The sequence below is a fragment of the Bos javanicus genome, chromosome X, assembly GCF_032452875.1.
Source record: "Bos javanicus breed banteng chromosome X, ARS-OSU_banteng_1.0, whole genome shotgun sequence".
Taxonomy (NCBI): Eukaryota; Metazoa; Chordata; class Mammalia; order Artiodactyla; family Bovidae; genus Bos; species Bos javanicus.
Window position 1 is genome coordinate 54,736,694 of NC_083897.1, and position 16,874 is coordinate 54,753,567.

At 44.4% G+C, this 16,874-nt stretch overlaps 1 protein-coding gene and 1 long non-coding RNA gene across 27 annotated transcripts in view; one reads left to right on the plus strand and one right to left on the minus strand.

The window, feature by feature from the left end:
- The first annotated feature begins 859 nt into the window (after nt 1-859).
- IL1RAPL2 (interleukin 1 receptor accessory protein like 2) overlaps nt 860-16,874 on the plus strand; it is a 1,479,983-nt gene continuing 1,463,968 nt past the window's right edge. For 16 of the 23 annotated variants that reach the window (XR_009734932.1, XR_009734931.1, XR_009734933.1 and 13 more), the window contains exon 1: nt 12,923-13,212. The gene's annotated coding sequence lies outside the window, so the exon portion shown is untranslated. Of the gene's footprint in view, nt 1,563-12,874; nt 13,213-13,786; nt 16,193-16,874 lie in introns of those variants that run through there. The other 7 variants (XM_061409315.1, XM_061409320.1, XR_009734938.1 and 4 more) reach the window with 6 other exon arrangements.
- LOC133243000 (uncharacterized) lies at nt 1,562-16,645 on the minus strand. 4 transcript variants are annotated; one of them, XR_009734942.1, is made up of 4 exons: nt 16,423-16,645; nt 16,114-16,170; nt 9,000-9,293; nt 1,562-3,657 (listed from the first exon to the last, which is right to left on the minus strand). It is a non-coding gene; the product is annotated as an uncharacterized LOC133243000 (long non-coding RNA). The 4 variants fall into 4 exon arrangements; XR_009734941.1 differs by having other exon boundaries at nt 1,562-3,670; XR_009734939.1 differs by lacking the exon at nt 1,562-3,657 and adding an exon at nt 4,107-4,382.

The window sequence follows — 16,874 nt, forward strand, 5'->3', positions numbered from 1 at the left end:
TATTCTTCCACCATCTTGGGACTGCCCCCTGGAGTAAAATTTTCAAAACATAAGTGCAGAAGTCTTCAGTGATATTTTTAGAACTTGTCTTTTATTGTGTTTCAGTGTACTGTAAAAAGTGTACAAAGTCAGAAGTTTATTCTTCTATCATTAAACGGATTAGAATTCTCAGTATGTTAATAGGGCTAATGACTAGTTTCTGGAAAATCTATTTTTTACAGACTGCATTTTATGTCTGTCCATTCTGTAAAAATAAAGAATCCCATGGACGGAGAAGCCTCGTGGGCTTCAACAACAAAAAAGCTCAGTAGTGTCTGACTCTTTGCAACCCCGTGGACTGTAGCCCACCAGGCTCCTCCGTCCATGGGATTCTCCAGGCAAGAATACTGGAGTGGGTTGCCATTTCCTTCTCCAGGGGATCTTCCCAACCCAGGGATCGAACCCAGGTCTCCCGCATTGCAGGCAGACGCTTTAACCTCTGAGCCACCATGGAAGCCATATATATATATATACACACACACACACACACATATATATATATGCACACATACATATATATATATTCATAGCCAGTTTATGAACCACATAAACTTACCAATCTCATGATTTTGTAATCTCATGACATACACACAGAGAATAACACAATGCAATCCAGAACCAGGCAGTATGAGACAAAAAGGTCTCTGAATAATAAAAATGTTTTCATTTATTCATCTTTTAACAAATATTGAGCAGTTATTAGATACTAACAACTGTATGAGATACACGAGATACTATATGAGAACTGTAAGAGATATGAATACAAATGTAAGACAGATAATATCACTGCCCTCTTGTTTTCTAGTATGTGTATTGAGGGTCATGTGAAACAGGCGATGAGTAATAAAGCACTATAAGGTGTGGAGTTACAGTAGGCGAGGTTCAGAAAAAGAATGAGACTGGCACTCTACAGGAACAGATCACCTTTAATGAGGTGAGAAGGGGCAGCAGTCAGATTAGCGAGCTGCTGCACTTAATCTAAGAAAAGAGTAAGTATATTTAGGCATGTATGTAGAAAGCTACTGTCTTAAGGGGGCCTGTTTTTCTCCAAGGTTGCTGGGAGTAATTCTCTCTTAATCGCTGGGGCAAGGAGTTCTGGAGATTGGCCAGAGGCTGGGCGGGCTTGGAGCTGGGCGTAATCAAACTAATGCCTATTTTTACTTTGGGTGAGAGAGTTCCTTGTTTTGTCTAGAATGGTGGGGAGGACCTGGAGGGGAGTTTTAACTCCAGGCTACCTAACCATGCAACTTTACTTCATTCCAGACTTTAAGGTATATATATATGAGAGAGAGATGTGGGTGCTGTTAATGTTCAGTGCTTTGTGCTGATAAATGAGGGTCAGGGGTTTGCAGTCTGGGAGGAAGGAAGTCTAAGGCCCATAGTGTTGATTTTTTATTCTCACTGCCAGGGTTTCAAGCAAAAGGACAGCCTTGACTTGGTCTCAAGAGATGGCCTGAATCCATTCTTGGAGAAACCTTTGAAAGAGATTGAAGAGACAGGGTCCGAATAAGAGGAATAAAATGGTAAGTACCAATGGTCCCAAGAAAGGGAGTAACTAAGGGAGGGTGTGTTGGAACAGGTTTTCTAACTCTTTTTTTGTGGCATTCAATTCTGCTTCTAAGTTCTTTGACTCTACCCTGGACTATGCCTGTTTCATTAACAAAATAGCAGCAGTCTTCCCCTAGAAAAAGGCAGGTCCCTCCCTTTTCTGCGATGAGAAGGTCCTGCTGCTGCTACTGTTGCTAAGTCAATTCAGTCTCGTCTGACTCTGTGCGACCCCATAGACGGCAGCCCACCAGGCTCCCCGTCCATGGGATTCTCCAGGCAAGAACACTGGAGTGGGTTGCCATTTCTTTCTCCAATACATGAAAATGAAAAGCGAAGTTGCTCAGTCATGTCCGACTCTTCACGACCCCATGGACTGAAGCCTACCAGGCTCCTCTGCCCATGGGGTTTTCCAGGCAAGCGTACTGGAGTGGGGTGCCATTGCCGTCTCCGTGAGGTGGTTCAGGGCTCACCTATTTTGTAGGGCCACGGAAGCTAATGAGTTAATTTGTCTTTGTATTGAAATGAAGGACTCTGCTACTTGCTCCATATCCTCAATTAGGTTCTTGGAACAGCTTGTAGTAAAAATGGGCTGAGGTTGAGATGCCCCCAGTCCCAGTGCCTGGGGCTGCTGCTATGCCAGTCCCAATCCGGAAGGGGGCTATGACAGTTTGTCTTTTTCTGTGGGAAATTTTCCCTTGGGGGTAGACTATTTGTTCTACCTCTTCTTTGAGGAATGTTAGACCCGGGGTCAGGAAGACCAAGATCAAGGTCCAGGGGGGTCAAGAGGGAGACATGAATATGCATAGGTCCCAAAGAGAATGAAGATTCCCAGGTTGGTGCAATTATTTGTACTGTTCCAGAGAACCCAAGTGGAACAGGAGGAAGGAGCGGAGTTTGTTAAGACCAGTGTAGTTGGGACTAGAGTAGTTGATACAGGTTGGGTTTGAAGAGGCTGAGAGTAGGACATTGTCAGACACTGGCCCAATAAGTTGTGTGGTTTTTTGTTGGGAAGGGAAGGTATAGTTGTCCTGTGACAGCCATGTTGAGGGTAAGGGAATTGCTATGTATGGTGAAGGAGACTGTGACATGCATATCCAACACTGGGATGTGTGTTGCGTGTACTGGAAGAATTAGAAGAGTTGAGAAGGCAGGTAAGGTGTTGGTTATCAGAGGGAGGTTTCATGAGAGGTCGTAATTGGGAAAGGAGGTCTAGGTGTTTATAAGGCTCAGGGGTCGCCTGTAACTGGGAAATTAAGTTCTTTATAACTTTTTCTGATTTTAATCTAGTATCCCACCCCCATCTGAGTACCCACAGTGGGTAATGGGATAGAAACATATTTTTTTCCATTTGGCTTATGGCGGGTGCTCATGAAACTTCCTCTCTTTTGTACTTTAACAGTGAGTAGGGGTTTGGACTTTCCCCTCTCCCCCAGGTTCATGGTGCATGGTCTTGGAGCTGTATTATAACATGAGGAATGAACATAGGAATAAATGTCTGAGCAAGGGCAGGGACTAGCCAGAAGGCTGGGGAGCACAGCAAGGATAAGGAACAGAGGAGTCATGGTTCTGTTAGTTAGGCAGTGCAGAGGAAATAGTACCCTAGGAGTAGAACACAGCTAACAACCTAGGTGATACCAATGGAAAGACAAAGGATAAGTGACCAGTCCTGAGGGGAGATAGTTACTAGGCCTATAGCAAGGACTAAGATTAAGAGTGCAGTTATAGTTAGAGACAGAAGAGGCCAGTCAGGGTGAGGCGCAGAAGGCCCCAAGTTGGAGGTTGCTTGAATCTGAGGAGGAACAGTGTTCATTAGGATGTAGAATGATGTAGAGAATGAGAGTAAAGAAACCAATTTCGTCTGGAGTCAGGTTGTAGAAGGTTCCCTGAAGCCACGGTTGAGACACCAGCATGGCCAGGTCTTCGAAGGAGGTTCCTGACAGGGTGCTGGTCCAGAGGTCTTGTAGTAGTTGGGTCAGAAATAGCTGTAGTTTGAAGAGCGTCCAGGTCATTCAGTGTCTTCTTGGATGGTCGACAGAGGTTGTCACTGGGTGATTTTTAAGGAGGTAGGCCCTGTGAGAGAGACCTGATATGGGTCAGTTAAGGAGGGCAGCACAGAATCAGAGGTGAGGTGAGAGAGGTGTACCCAGGTGACGACTTCAGTGGGTAATGGGATAGAAACATATTTTTTTTTTGCAAAGGCAGTTTAATGTCTTAAGACACTTGTACCATGCACAAAACTCTCTTCTACTTGCCACAAACCTTTTTTATACTGTCTGTATTCATCACTTTGTCCATTCATAGAACAGCTATCTATAAGCCATATTTCCTTTTTCTCTTAATAAAATGCAATTCTCTTATACCTTTTTTACTGAAAACATGCATCTTACTTTCTTTCAGAAACCATGAACTGTTGTTTAGCTCACTTATAAATTAACTTCAGCAATATTATCCAGAGACAAAGACATATACTGAGACATACATATATATCCAGACAGACAGAAATCTTAGTTTTCTGCTTTAAAAGAAAAAAAAAAAGAATTGTCTCTTTGCCACCCCCCCCCCCTTTTTTTTTGCTTTAAGTTGTACTAATCTGTCCAAGGCTGACATCTCAGGCAAAGTGGGTTGTATATTTCAATAACATGATAAGAGTTAACTACAAGCTTTTGCCTAGGCATGTCTCTATTATATCAGGGTTGGAGCTGAACAGCTGTAGGTTGAAGAGTGTCCAGATCATTCAGTGTCTTCTTGGATGGTCAACAGAGGTTGTCGCCGGGTCATTTTTAAGGAGGTAGGCCCTGTGAAAGAGACCTGATACGGGTCAGTTAAGGAGGGCAGTGCAGCATTAGAAGTGACCCATTTTAGGTGAGAGAGGTGTACCCACGAGTTTAGCTGCAGTTGGGGTAAGCAGTATGATTTTGAATGGTCCCTGCCACTTTGGGTTTAGGTCACCCTGGGGATTATCTGATAGACCATGTCCCCAGTTTGTCAAGGGGGCTTGGGGGTCGGGGTAGGCAGGTTGTGGTTGATGAATTTCCAGAGGGCATTGCCGAGTTCCACCAGCAGAGGGGAGTGTAGGAAGCTTGGTATGGGAGGAGGTTCAGCGGGGAGTCCAGGAGGGAGCATGGGCCTTCCGTACATCACCTCAAAGGGGCTCAGCCCCAGGGGCTTTCTGGGCAAAGCCCACACTCTGAGAACAATTGGCAGAATTTTAGTCCAATCCAGATGTACCTTGAGGGTTAATTTGCTAAGAGTTTCTTTGATTATTCTGTTCATCCTTTCTACCTTTCCTGAGGACTGGAGACTATATGGAATGTGAAATTTCCAGGTTATCTGTAAGAATTGGACACGTTGTTGGGTGACCTTGGAAGTAAATTCCAGGCCCTTATCACAAACCTGAGGATAATTTCTGTGAGGATTTGGGCCAGAGTGTGGGCTCTTCTGTTTGTAGTGGGAAATGCTTCTCTACGCATCCCGAGAAAGTGTCCACAGGACCAGGAGGTATCTGAATCACCGAACTGGGGGCATATGAGTAGTCTATCTGCCAATCCTGTGCTGGGAGGCTGCCTCGCATTTGGTGGATTGGAAAGGAGGTAGGTTTAAGGTTGGAATTGGGATTAATACATTGACATGTTTGACAGGAGTGGGTAAGGTTACCTAAATATTGTTGGTCAGCAGTGGATATGGGGAAGTGGTTACAGAGGAACTGTTGGGAGTGTCTTGGATGAGGGATGAAAGAGTGAGTGTAAAAAAAAAGTGAGTGTAGATAAGAGGATTTTTCTGGTGGTGGGAGGGTTGGATGGAGTCAGAGCTAAAATGACAGGGGACTGGAGGGAGGGATGGGATAGGGCTATCTCTTTTGCCTTCTGGTCTGCAGCATTGTTGTAGGCTGATATGAGACTTCTCTTTTGAATTCCCCTATAGTGGAGGATGGTGGCTTTGTTTGGTAAGAGTGCTGCTTCTAGAAGTTTGTGGATCAGGTCTGAATTAATAATGGGGGATCCCTTTTGGGTTAGGAAACCTCTCTCTCTCTCCATATTAGGATGTTTGAGTGACGTATGTTACAGGCATATGTAGAGTCTGTTTGGATGTTAACCCTTAGATTTTTAGCCAGAGTCAAAGCTCTGGTGAGAGCTATCAGTTCTGCCTGTTGGGAGGTGGTATGAGGTGGCAGAAGTGAAGCTTCAATTGTCTGGGTCTTGTAATTGTGGCAAAGGGCCCCCTGGATGATGGCATATCCTGCTGCGAAGGGTGGGGATTTCTGAGAGGTGCCATCGATGAACCAGTGTGGGGCATCTGGGTCTAGGATGGGCGGATCTGTTAAATGTTGAAAGGAGTTTTGGGTCGGATCTACTGTTAGGCTGCAGCTATGTAGGAGATGGTCTGTTGTAGACGACATGGGTAATAAGCTGACAGGGAGGGGAGGGCGGGGGGAAAATGAGAGCCGAGGTTTGAGGAGAAAGGCATGTAGGACTTGCACCCTGGAAGGGGGAAGGGAGAGGAAAGCCCGATGTGACAGGAAGTCTTGGAAGGTACGTGGAGAACAGACTGTTAAAGGGGCATGTCTAGAGAGTTTGCTTCGGGTACAAGGGCTGCGATAGCAGCCATGGCATGTATGCAGGGAGGCCACCTCCTTGGTCACCATGTCAAGCTGTTTTGACAGATAGGCTATGGGAGCCCAGGTGTCTCCGGCCCGCTGACATAGAAGTCCCAGGGCTTGTCCTTGTTTGGAATGGGCAAAGAGAAAGAATGGTTTGGTGTGATCTGGCAGGTGTAGAGGTGGCTCTGGGTGAGCTGGCGAAGAGGATTGTCCAGCGAGGAGGGGTTAAAGAGGGGCTCATCCAGACATCCTTTAGTTGCCTCATAGATCAGCTTTGTAATGAGGGAGAAGTTAGGGATCCAGATACGAAAGAAGTTTAGGAGGTCAAGGACAGACAGGAGTTCCCTTTTTGTTTTTGGAAGTGGACAGTTAATTAAGGCCTGGATTCTGTCTGGGGGAAGAGTTTTTTGGTGGTGGGATATGGAGAGCCCCAAGTAGGTGACGTTTGTTTGTACTACTTGGGCTTTGGATTGGGACACCCGATAACCCCAGGATCCCAGGGCCCCAAGGAGTTTGGCAGTATGTTGGAGACAGAGTTTTCGGGTTGGGCGGAGCAGATGACTTGGGGCTAGGTCGAATGTCTGTAGATCCTTTTGTAAAGCCTATCCAAAAAAGTGGGGGCTGTCTCTGAATCCCTGGGGGAAAACTGTCCATGTTAGTTGTGAAATGTGAGTCTCAGAGTCTTGCCAGGTGAAGGCGAAAAGGGGTTGGGAGAAGGGGTGGAGGGGGAAGGTGAAAAAGGCATCTTTGAGATCTAATACTGTGAAGTGGGTTGCAGTTGAGGGTATGGCAGACAGAAGGGTTTAAGGATTAGGGATTACTGGAAATGTCAGCGTAATAGCCTCATTGATTTTTCTCAGGTCCTGGACCAGTCCCCAAGAATTTGGTCCCTTTCTTACTGAGTTGAGTCTTGAATTAGGCCAGAGTAGGAAATTGAGAAAGCGGCTCCAGTGTCTACTATAAAGGTCGTCCTTTTTCCAGCCACTACCCTGTCTACCCTAAGTTCCAAGCTTGTGGAACACGGGCTGGGGGGCTGGAACCTGGGCTCCGTCATTGGAATAACTCTCGTAGTGTTGGGCTGGGGTTCTGGGGAGAACTGGGGATCTCCCCAGGGGTGCCAGGGCATCTCTGTGGACATTCCATTCTCCAGGTTTGGAAGGTGGGGACCTCTCCAGGGGCATCAGCACGTCCCTGGGGACAGTCCATCTTTCAGCGTCCCCACTGGCCACAGGTTGGGCATGCCTTTACCCATCGTTCTGACTGGTTGCATTGGAAGCAGGGTCCAGGCCAGGGGGGGCAGGGGGTCTTAAGTTCCAGTCTGGGATGACTTGGGCTGGGCTGATCTCGTCCTTAATTGCTACCGCCAAAAGGGCATATTTAGGTTTTCTCTCACGTCTTTCTCTCTTAGCTTCTTCCTATTATTGAACACCTTGAAGGCTACTTCTAGGTCTCTTTGGGGGGGGGGCGGGTCTCAGGGCCCTTCTCTAGTTGTTGAAGCTTGCGTCTAATGTCAGGGGCGGACTGGCTGATGAATTGAACATGAAGGTAGAGTAACCCAGCAGGGGTGCTGATATCTAGGTTGATATACTTTTGGACTGCCTCTATGAGGCATGCCAAGAATAAGACTGGATTTTTGTCTGCCCCTTGGGTGATTTCTGACTTTATCATAATTGACATAGATATGAGTTATTTTTCTGCATTCCTTCTAGAAGGCAAGTAATCATATGATTGAGTCTCTTGATACCTGGGTCATTGGGCTGGTAAGTCTAGTGGGGATATAATTGAGGCACCACCTAATCAGCAACTGGGCTATCTCAGTCTTGGTTATGTAAGTGATTGGCATGGGCTTTTGCTGCTTGCCAGATATGGTCTTCTTCATCTCGAGTGAGAGTGGCATTTAGGATATATGTCACTCCATGTGAGGTTATAGGCCTGGGAGAGTCTCAGGAATTCTTTTCTGTATCTGCTATCTGGCTCATAATATCTGACAATGAAAATGGCATGTGGACTTGGGTGGGGCCCTCTGGCCCTGCTACCTCTCAGGGGAAACATATGTTGGGTACGTGACCATGTGGCAGGAGGGGAGGGAAGAGGGGAGGGGGAGTCAGGAAGATGGGGTAGTGGGATTGAGGGGGAGTCAGGAGAGATTTTGGGGTCAGTAGGTAAATTGGATGAGGGGGAAGGAGAGGGTTGGCAGGGTGGCAGATAAGGAGAGGGCTCGTCCACTGGGTCAAACTCTAGGGGTGCGGAAGGTCATGACTGGCGGTTAGTTGAAGAGCCCTTTTGTTTTGGAGGCAAGGTGCATAGAAGGACCTCATGGGTAGAGCAGTTCTTGCATAGGGAAGGCCTGCTCCAAAGGGCCCAAAAGGCTCGGGCATATGGGATCTCCAACCCTTTGCCATTCCGTTTGAGGAAGTTAGTGAGATCTGATAAAATACTGTAATCAAAAGTCCCGAACTCAGGCCAGTGATTTTGGTTATTTAATATTGAGGCCAGGTCTGTACAGAGTTGTTTTAAGCGGTTAGCCTTGAGTTCAGTGAGAGAGAGTGGCTTGAGACTTTTGAGAACACAGGTCAGAGAGGAATCCTTAGGGACAGACTGGCCAGACAGACCCCATAATTGAAAGGCAAGCAGAAGCTCCTATTGGGAGCTCGAGTCGTAACCCATAGTCGCAATAGTTATGAGAACAGAGCTCTGTGTTGAGGTGGAGCATCCCCCACCATCGCCTAGAGTGGCCCTAGGCTGGGAGTCCCTGGGACCCAGAGAGGACTAAGTTTTAGGGTGCCTCTAGAAAACCGTCCAAATTGGATCTTACCTTAATTTAGGGGCCGGCTTGAATGGAGTGTTGTATGTAAAGCAGTCGAATGGCAAAAGGCCTCTGTCCTGGAGTTGGTTGGTCTTGCAAAAAAGAGTATAGAGAAAGCAGAGAGAGGCAGGCCAATAGTCCTCGGAGTATATGGAAAACCAATAAAACTCTTACATAGGACTTGTATCGCTCACGAAGGCACAGGGCATCCTCTCGAAGAGTTCTTGAAAGCCCGGGCAGAAAAGTGGGCACAGCAGGCTTCCACGCTCCCAACAGCTGGCCGTGGAGAAGAACTTCAACCTCCTGGGTTTCGGCACCAAAAATGAAAGGTACGGAGTTAGAGTAGGTGAGGCTCAGAAAAAGAACAAGACTAGCATTCTACAGGAACAGATGACCTTTAATGAGGTGAGAAGGGGCAGCAGTCAGATTAGCGAACTGCTGCACTTATCTAAGAGAAAGCTACTGTCTTAAGGGGGCCTGTTCTTCTGCAAGGTTGCTGGAGTAGTTCTCTCTTCAATGGCTGGGGCAGGGAGTTCTGGAGATCAGCCAGAGGCTGGGCTGGCTTGGAGCTGGGCGTAGTCAACCTAATGTCTAATTTTTCTTTGGGTGAGAGTTCTTTGTTTTGCCTAGAATGGTGGGGAGGACCTGGAGAAGAGTTTTAACTCCAGGCTACCTTGAGCCATGCAACTTTCCTTCAAGCACCTTGCAAAATGAGTCTCATTAGGAGACAAATGCTATAAGGAAAATAAGATGGGACTCAAAAGTGCGGAGAAGGCAATGGCACCCCACTCCAGTACTCTTTGCCTGAAAAATCCCATGGACGGGGGAGCCTGGTGGGCTGCCATCTATGAGGTCACAGAGTCAGACAATGAAGTGACTTAACAGCAGCAGCAGCTAATAGAATGACTGTTAGGCTGCCAGTGCAAATCAAAACTACTGTTTTGTACATGTTAAAGATGCCAATTAGACACACAAAAGCTGATACCAAGAAAAAAGAAAAGAAAGTGAAGTCACTCATGTCTGACTCTTTGCCACCCCATGGCCTGTAGCCTACTGGGCCTCCTCCATCCATGGAATTTTCCAGGCAATACTGGAGTGGGTTGCCATTTCCTTCTCCAGTTACCGAAAAGTCATCACTATAGAACTTTTTCATACAGAAGCTCCTCAGGTCCTCTGTCAGAATTATTTTTTATTTTATGCACAGATTAAATGAACTTGGTCTGCTGTTTCTTTCACCCACAGCAGAGTAAAAGCTTGGCATCTCTTTGTGTTTCTAGCACTTGATACCATATATATGTAATTCCCTGCTGAAAATATCCACTCAACCTAACATGTTCAAAGCTAAATCTAACTTTCTCTTCACACTACTTCTGTATTTTTAATGCAACTTGATGATTCTTTTATTCATCCTTTGATCCAAGCTTATTCCTAGACTCTGCCCCTCCCTTATTCCAATGAATCACTTTATGTTGAGTAATACCTCCCAAATGTCTCTCATCTCTCTCCTACTCTCCTTCTGAACTGCTACTACCATTCAAGACCACATTACTTCTTGTCTGGATTACCACATAAGCATATGTTACAGTACAATCTTCTTGACAGTTTAAGTCACTCAGTCGTGTCCAACTTTGTGACCCCATGGACTGTAGCTCACCAGGCTCCTCTGTCCATGGAATTCTCTAGGCAAAAATACTGGCTTGAGTTGCCATTCCTTTCTCCAGGGGATCTTCCTGACCCAGAAATCGAACCCGTCTCCTGCATTGCAGGCATACTCCTTACCATCTGAGCCACCAGGAAAAGTTCATCTTCAATCATCCTTTACCCACTACATTTTTGGTAACTCTTGATTATCCTTTAAAACTCAGCTCAGTGATAACTTCAGGAAAACTTCACAAACAACTCTGGCTTGTTCCCTCTCATCCCATCTAAATTAGATAATTTCTATTATATGTCCCTATAGTACCCTGTGATTAGTTTTATTTTAGCATCTAGCACATGGTATCATATTTGCCTCTTCACTTCTCTGTCGTTCCATTGCTCTGTGGGCTCCTAGGTATCCGTTAGGGATTGTATCTTTTATTGTCACATCTCTGATGTCCACCATGGTGTCTGACATGTGATTGACACTCAAACATTTGTGAATGAACAAATGCTTGAATCAAATTAGAAAATCTGCCTAAAGGGAAACTGGCCACAGTAAGAAATGGTAGCTTATACTTGTATTTAAGTGAAGAAGGAAACAGTGAAGTCATTAAAAAAAAAAAAAACAAACTCAAAAAGTACCAGTCTGGGGTCACTTTGGTCCCATCACTTCATGGCAAATAGATGGGGAAACAGTGGCAGACTATTTTTGGGGGCTCCAAAGTCACGGCAGATGGTGACTGCAGCCATGAAATTAAAAGACACTTACTCCTTGGAAGGAAAATTATACCAACCTAGACAGCATATTAAAAGGCAGAGACGTTACTTTGCCAACAAAGGTCCATCTCGTCAAGGCTATGGTTTTTCCAGGAGTTGTGTATGGATGTGAGAGTTGGACTATAATGAAAGCTGAGCACCGAATTGATGCTTTTGAATTGTGCTGTTGGATTAGACTCTTGAGTCCCGTGGACTGCAAGGAGATCCAACCAGTCCATCCTAAAGGAGGTCAGTCTCGGGTGTTCATTGCAAGGACTAATGTTGAAGCTGAAACTCCAATACTTTGGCTACCTGATTTGAAGAGCTGACTCATTTGAGAAGACCCTGATGCTGGGAAAGACTGAGGGCAGGAGAAGGGGACGACAGAGAATGAGATGGTTGGATGGCATCACCGACTCAATGGACATGGGTTTGGGTGACTCCAGGAGTTGGTGATGGACAGGGAGGCCTGGTGTGCTGTAGGGGTCACGAAGAGTTAGACATGACTGAGCGACTGAACTGGGGTCACTTAGCATTGACTGGGACTGTTAGTATTATACTGTATTATAATTTTCTATTATGGTTTGTATAGCGTAATGCAGTCATTCCCACTAATTTTAAAGACATCAGAACATCTAGAAAAGATGATTTGGTAGCTTCCATTTAAGAAAATGTGGGAACATGTACTAGGTAATAGGATTTATAACGTAAGACTAATCTACATCAAACTAGGTTTGGGGAAAGTGATTAGTTTTTTAAAATTTGTTTTAGTTGGAGGCTAGTTACTTTACAATATTGTGGTTTTTGCCATACATTGACATGAATCACCCATGGGTATACATGTGTCCCCCCATCCTGAACCCCCAAAACCCCCCCTCCCTCCTCCCTTCCCAACCCATCCCTCTGGGTTGTCCCAGAGCACCAGGTTTGAGTGCCCTGCTTCATGCATTTAACTTACACTGGTCATCAATTCTACATATGGTAATACACGTTTCAATGCTATTCTTTCAAATCATCCCACCCTCACCTTCTCCCACACATAATTCAAAAGTCTGTTCTTTTCATCTGTCTCTTATTGTCTTGCATATTGGGTCATCATTACCATAAAGATGAGTAGTTTTAACACACACAGTTCTGGAATTCATGTATTTTTTCCAAACTGATTTGGAGGTTTAGATATAGATAAATAATATAACTGAAACCCAAATCATTTTTACAAAGGTACTACTGAGTTCATTTTCTGAGACCACCCTTAAAAATCTTTCATATACTATACAATTAGAGAAAATGTTTCTCTAGTGGGTATGTCTTCAAAATGTTCATGACTTATGTAAATAGTTATGAATGCTCTAATGTAAAGGAGCTTGGAAGGAGCTTGGAAGTAATGATTTATGCCTAGATGTTTTGTTTTATTGCTCATTATTATACTCTTTGGCCTGTTTTTCCTATCCCTGATGTTTTCCCATAAAACTCTTCTTGCAATGCAGGAACAAGGGCTTGATCCCTGGGTCAGGAAGATCCCCTGGAGAAGTATCTTGCCTGGAAAATTCAATGGACAGAGGAACATGGCATGCTACACAGTCCATGGGGTCACAAGAGTCGGATATGACCTGGCGAGTAGACCACCAACCACCATCAGTTAAGTAGCTCAACAAATGGCTAGAGTACACATACAAAATGTAGGTAATAAAGATAATAGGCAACTATGAATCCGTATTAAGTGATCAACGGCCATCTAAATGTTTAGGAATGGTTGATGACCATCATTTGGAAGCAGCAGAACCAGGACACATTGTTGCTACAGTTTAGAAGTGGAGTGGGTAAGGTGAGTGGATTGGGGAATAGGGTAAACAATAAAAAGGAGAACAAAGTCCATTAAGAAGTCTTTTCTGTACATAAATTATTCTTCAAACTTTTAAACATCATACAAATTAACATATGAATTAACTTTTCCTTTGGAGAAGGAAACCTCTTATTAGGGCAAAAGAAAATTTCAGGATGGGCAATCAGTATGAGAGTTCTGTCACGGCAATTTCAAGTTGGTTTAGAAGAGTGACATGTTGTGTAAGACTGGGAAGCTATTGAGACAAAAATCCTTTCCAAAAGGAGACCAAGATCAGTCTTACCTTTTTAAGGTCAGTACTTTAAAACACACACATTTCTCATGCAACATAAAAAAAAAAAATCATTCTATACTCTACAGTCCCTAGTATCAATACTACAGAGTTTATACACAGGAAGTAGCCTGAGAAGTGCTGTTTGACAGCAGAAACCTGCAAATCACAAAAATAATCATATATTTATTTAATGCCTATTATATGCTATGCTTTCATTTTCTTTTTCTCTTTTAATCCCTTTAACAAGCTTGTAAAGCAGGTACTATTATTATCCTTTTCCAGATGAGAAAATTAAGGGCTCCAGGAGGTGATGTTAACTGCCCAAAATAACAACATAGCAAGTGATGGAACTGTCATCAAACACAGGGTCTCCAAGAGCTATGTATTTTCCCACTAAGATATATTGTTCTGTGCACTGGCAAGCACCATTTTCCTTTCCCTTCATAACCTCTCTACCCATGTTTCTGGATATGTGAATAAATGTGGCACATCGGCTTATTGAAATTGAAGGTGTGAATGTGGAAACATACGGTTACGATTCCATAACCCGAGCTATGCCTGGGGCATTTGCACCAGCGATTCATAGCAGGATTGTCTAATGTGATTTGAGGACTACATAACCTAAGAGGTTTACAGGGCTTTCTCACCGGGATGTCACATGGGCCAGGCCAAGGGGGACAATATTAAACGGTACTAAGCAGATGTGAGAGCCCTGTGGGAGTGAAGGAATAGTCCTACTGAGTCCTTGGCAGTGCTGAGACACCTGTAAGATGCTTTCCTGGAATAGGATTCGAGGATGGAGTCATATTAAACCTTCAGTGTAGAATTTTGTGGTTTATGAATGTTTGTTTCAGCCAAGTGTGGCACCTCTGATGGTTACTAATGACTATGTTAAGTATAATCCAACAGGATTTTTAAAAGAAGAGAAATATACGTTTTACACTGGAAAGATGAAATATATTTTTCGACAGACAGAAACCAAAATATTTCAGTCATTCCTGTGACTCTAATGAATCACAGACATGGTTAGCTTGCCAAAGACAGAGAAGCAAAATACATTTTCTGTTGTCCCTGAAGAATTTCAGGGTAAAAGATTTTTATAAAGGTTTCAACTTTGAATGAATGAATGAATTTACAACAGGTTAATCAATGAGAAGTTCTTTTGTCTGATGGCCCCTGCTCCCTGCTGAAAATATTCTTAAGAGATGATGTTATATCTGCTACTCTGAAAAATCCACTAAAATCTGTATACAAATTTTAAGAACTGCTTATTAGAACTTACTATGTTTTAAGCCCTTGCTAATGTAATACCCGCGAGAACTATGTAATGTTGGGTACTCTTACTGATGGGCTTCCTAGGTAGCTCCATGGTAAATCTGCCTGCCAATGCAGGAGACACAGATTTGATTGCTGTGTCAGCAAGATCTCTTGGAGGAAATGGCAACTCTCTCCAGTATTCTTGCATAGAGAATCCCACAAACAGAGGACCCTGGCAGGCCAAAGGGTCAGACACAACTGAGCACATATGCACTCTTAATGGTATTATTTTACAGATGAGGAAATAGCCTTGGAGTGCTTATATTTCTTGATCTAGGTTACACAGCTGTAGACTAGTGATTTTACATTAGTCCACAAATCACTCCCTTTACTACTATACTGTTTTAAAATTTTGAGTATAGAGTACCCTTAAAGTAACTCAGTCCAACAAAAAGAAAACAGGTAATAGCAGAGATAGGAAATTAAGCTCAGTCGTCCCTGAGGAGGGCTTCGCTGGTAGCTCAGATGGTAAAGCATCTGCCTGCAATGGAGGAGACCTGGGTTTGATCCCTGGGTGGGGAAGATACCCTGGAGAAGGAAACGGCAAGCCACTCCTGTACTCTTGCCTGAAAAATCCTATGGACGGAGGAACCTGGTAAACATAGTCCATGGGGTCGCAAAGAGTCAGACACTACTGAGCGACTTCACTTTCTTTTCAGTTTTCTTTGAGGAATCAAACATTTAACCAGTACATGAAAATGCCTCAGAAGTGCCCAACAGTAGTAAGAAACTGGCCCAAAGTTTGTCTGTCTGCAGAGCTAATTCATATAATAGAACTATCATTACTTGTTGCATGGTGGAGGTGAAAAGGTAAGGCAATCACCTTTCTACACCACATCTATGCTCAAAGTGTGTGTATGCTTGGTTGCTTCAGTTGTGTCTGACCCTTTGTAGCCCCCAGTCTTCTCTGTCCAAGGAATTCTCCAGGCAAGAATACTGGTTTCCATTTCCTCCTCCAGATCTTCCCAACCCAGGGATCGAACCCTTATCTCCTATGTCTCCTACACTGTAGGCAGATTCTTTATCGCTAAACCACCGGTAACCCTCCAAACACTTTCTGCTGAAAAAACTTTTGTTCCTTCCTACGGTCTAGAGAATCAAGTTCTGATTCTTTACCTTGTTACTCAGGGCTGGCCACAAGATGAACACAATGTAACTTAGCAATTTGTTCTTAGACCATTCTCATATACTGCAGACTGGACAAAGTTTGGAATCAAGGATAACATGCAGCTCAAACAAACAAGATTTTATTAAGCATGCAACAAGTCATATTGTTAGTGAAAACTACTTACAGCACAGTTATAACTTCTTCCCGGGTACTCAGGTAGTGCCAGTGATAAACAATCCACCTGCAATGCACACACACACACACACACACACACAAATGAGGCGTGGGTTGTAGCTCTGGGTCCAGAAGAACCCCTAGTGGAGAGCATACCACCCACTCAAGTATTCTTGCCTGGAGAATCCCACGGATAGAGCAATGTGGCGAGCTACCATTTATAGGATTGCATAGAGTCAAAGACACAACTGAACACAGGCAGTTAAGTTTACACAGTGACAACTTGAACTAAGGACAGAATTAATTACTGACACCTCACCTTAGGAGCAGCTTGACCTAGAACAGCGCCAGTTACGAACAACTCGACCTAAGGGAAAGACAAGTGCCAGTTAGTGACAACTCAACTATGGGCACCTCGGGTGACAGCTCACATGAAAGGGATCTCCAGTGGCAGCTCACATCATGAACACGTCAAGGGGCAGCTCCAAAGAAACCTAACCCTTAACATTCAGGAACAGCTGTAACGTCGAAGGAAACCGAAGTTTATTTGGCTTCCTTTCTTTATACCTTTGGTCTCCACACCCTGGAGCCTGATTGGTTATGCCCTATGCAAAGTAGGTGACAGTTCTTGCATGCCTCTGATTGGTAACACAGGAGTATTCGAGCAAGGGGTGTGTGTGTTTCCCCATGTTAGGCCGTATGCAAATATTGGATGGTGCGAGCATGTGCCTGATTGGTTACAACCAGGACCAATCAGGGAAGGGGGTGTGT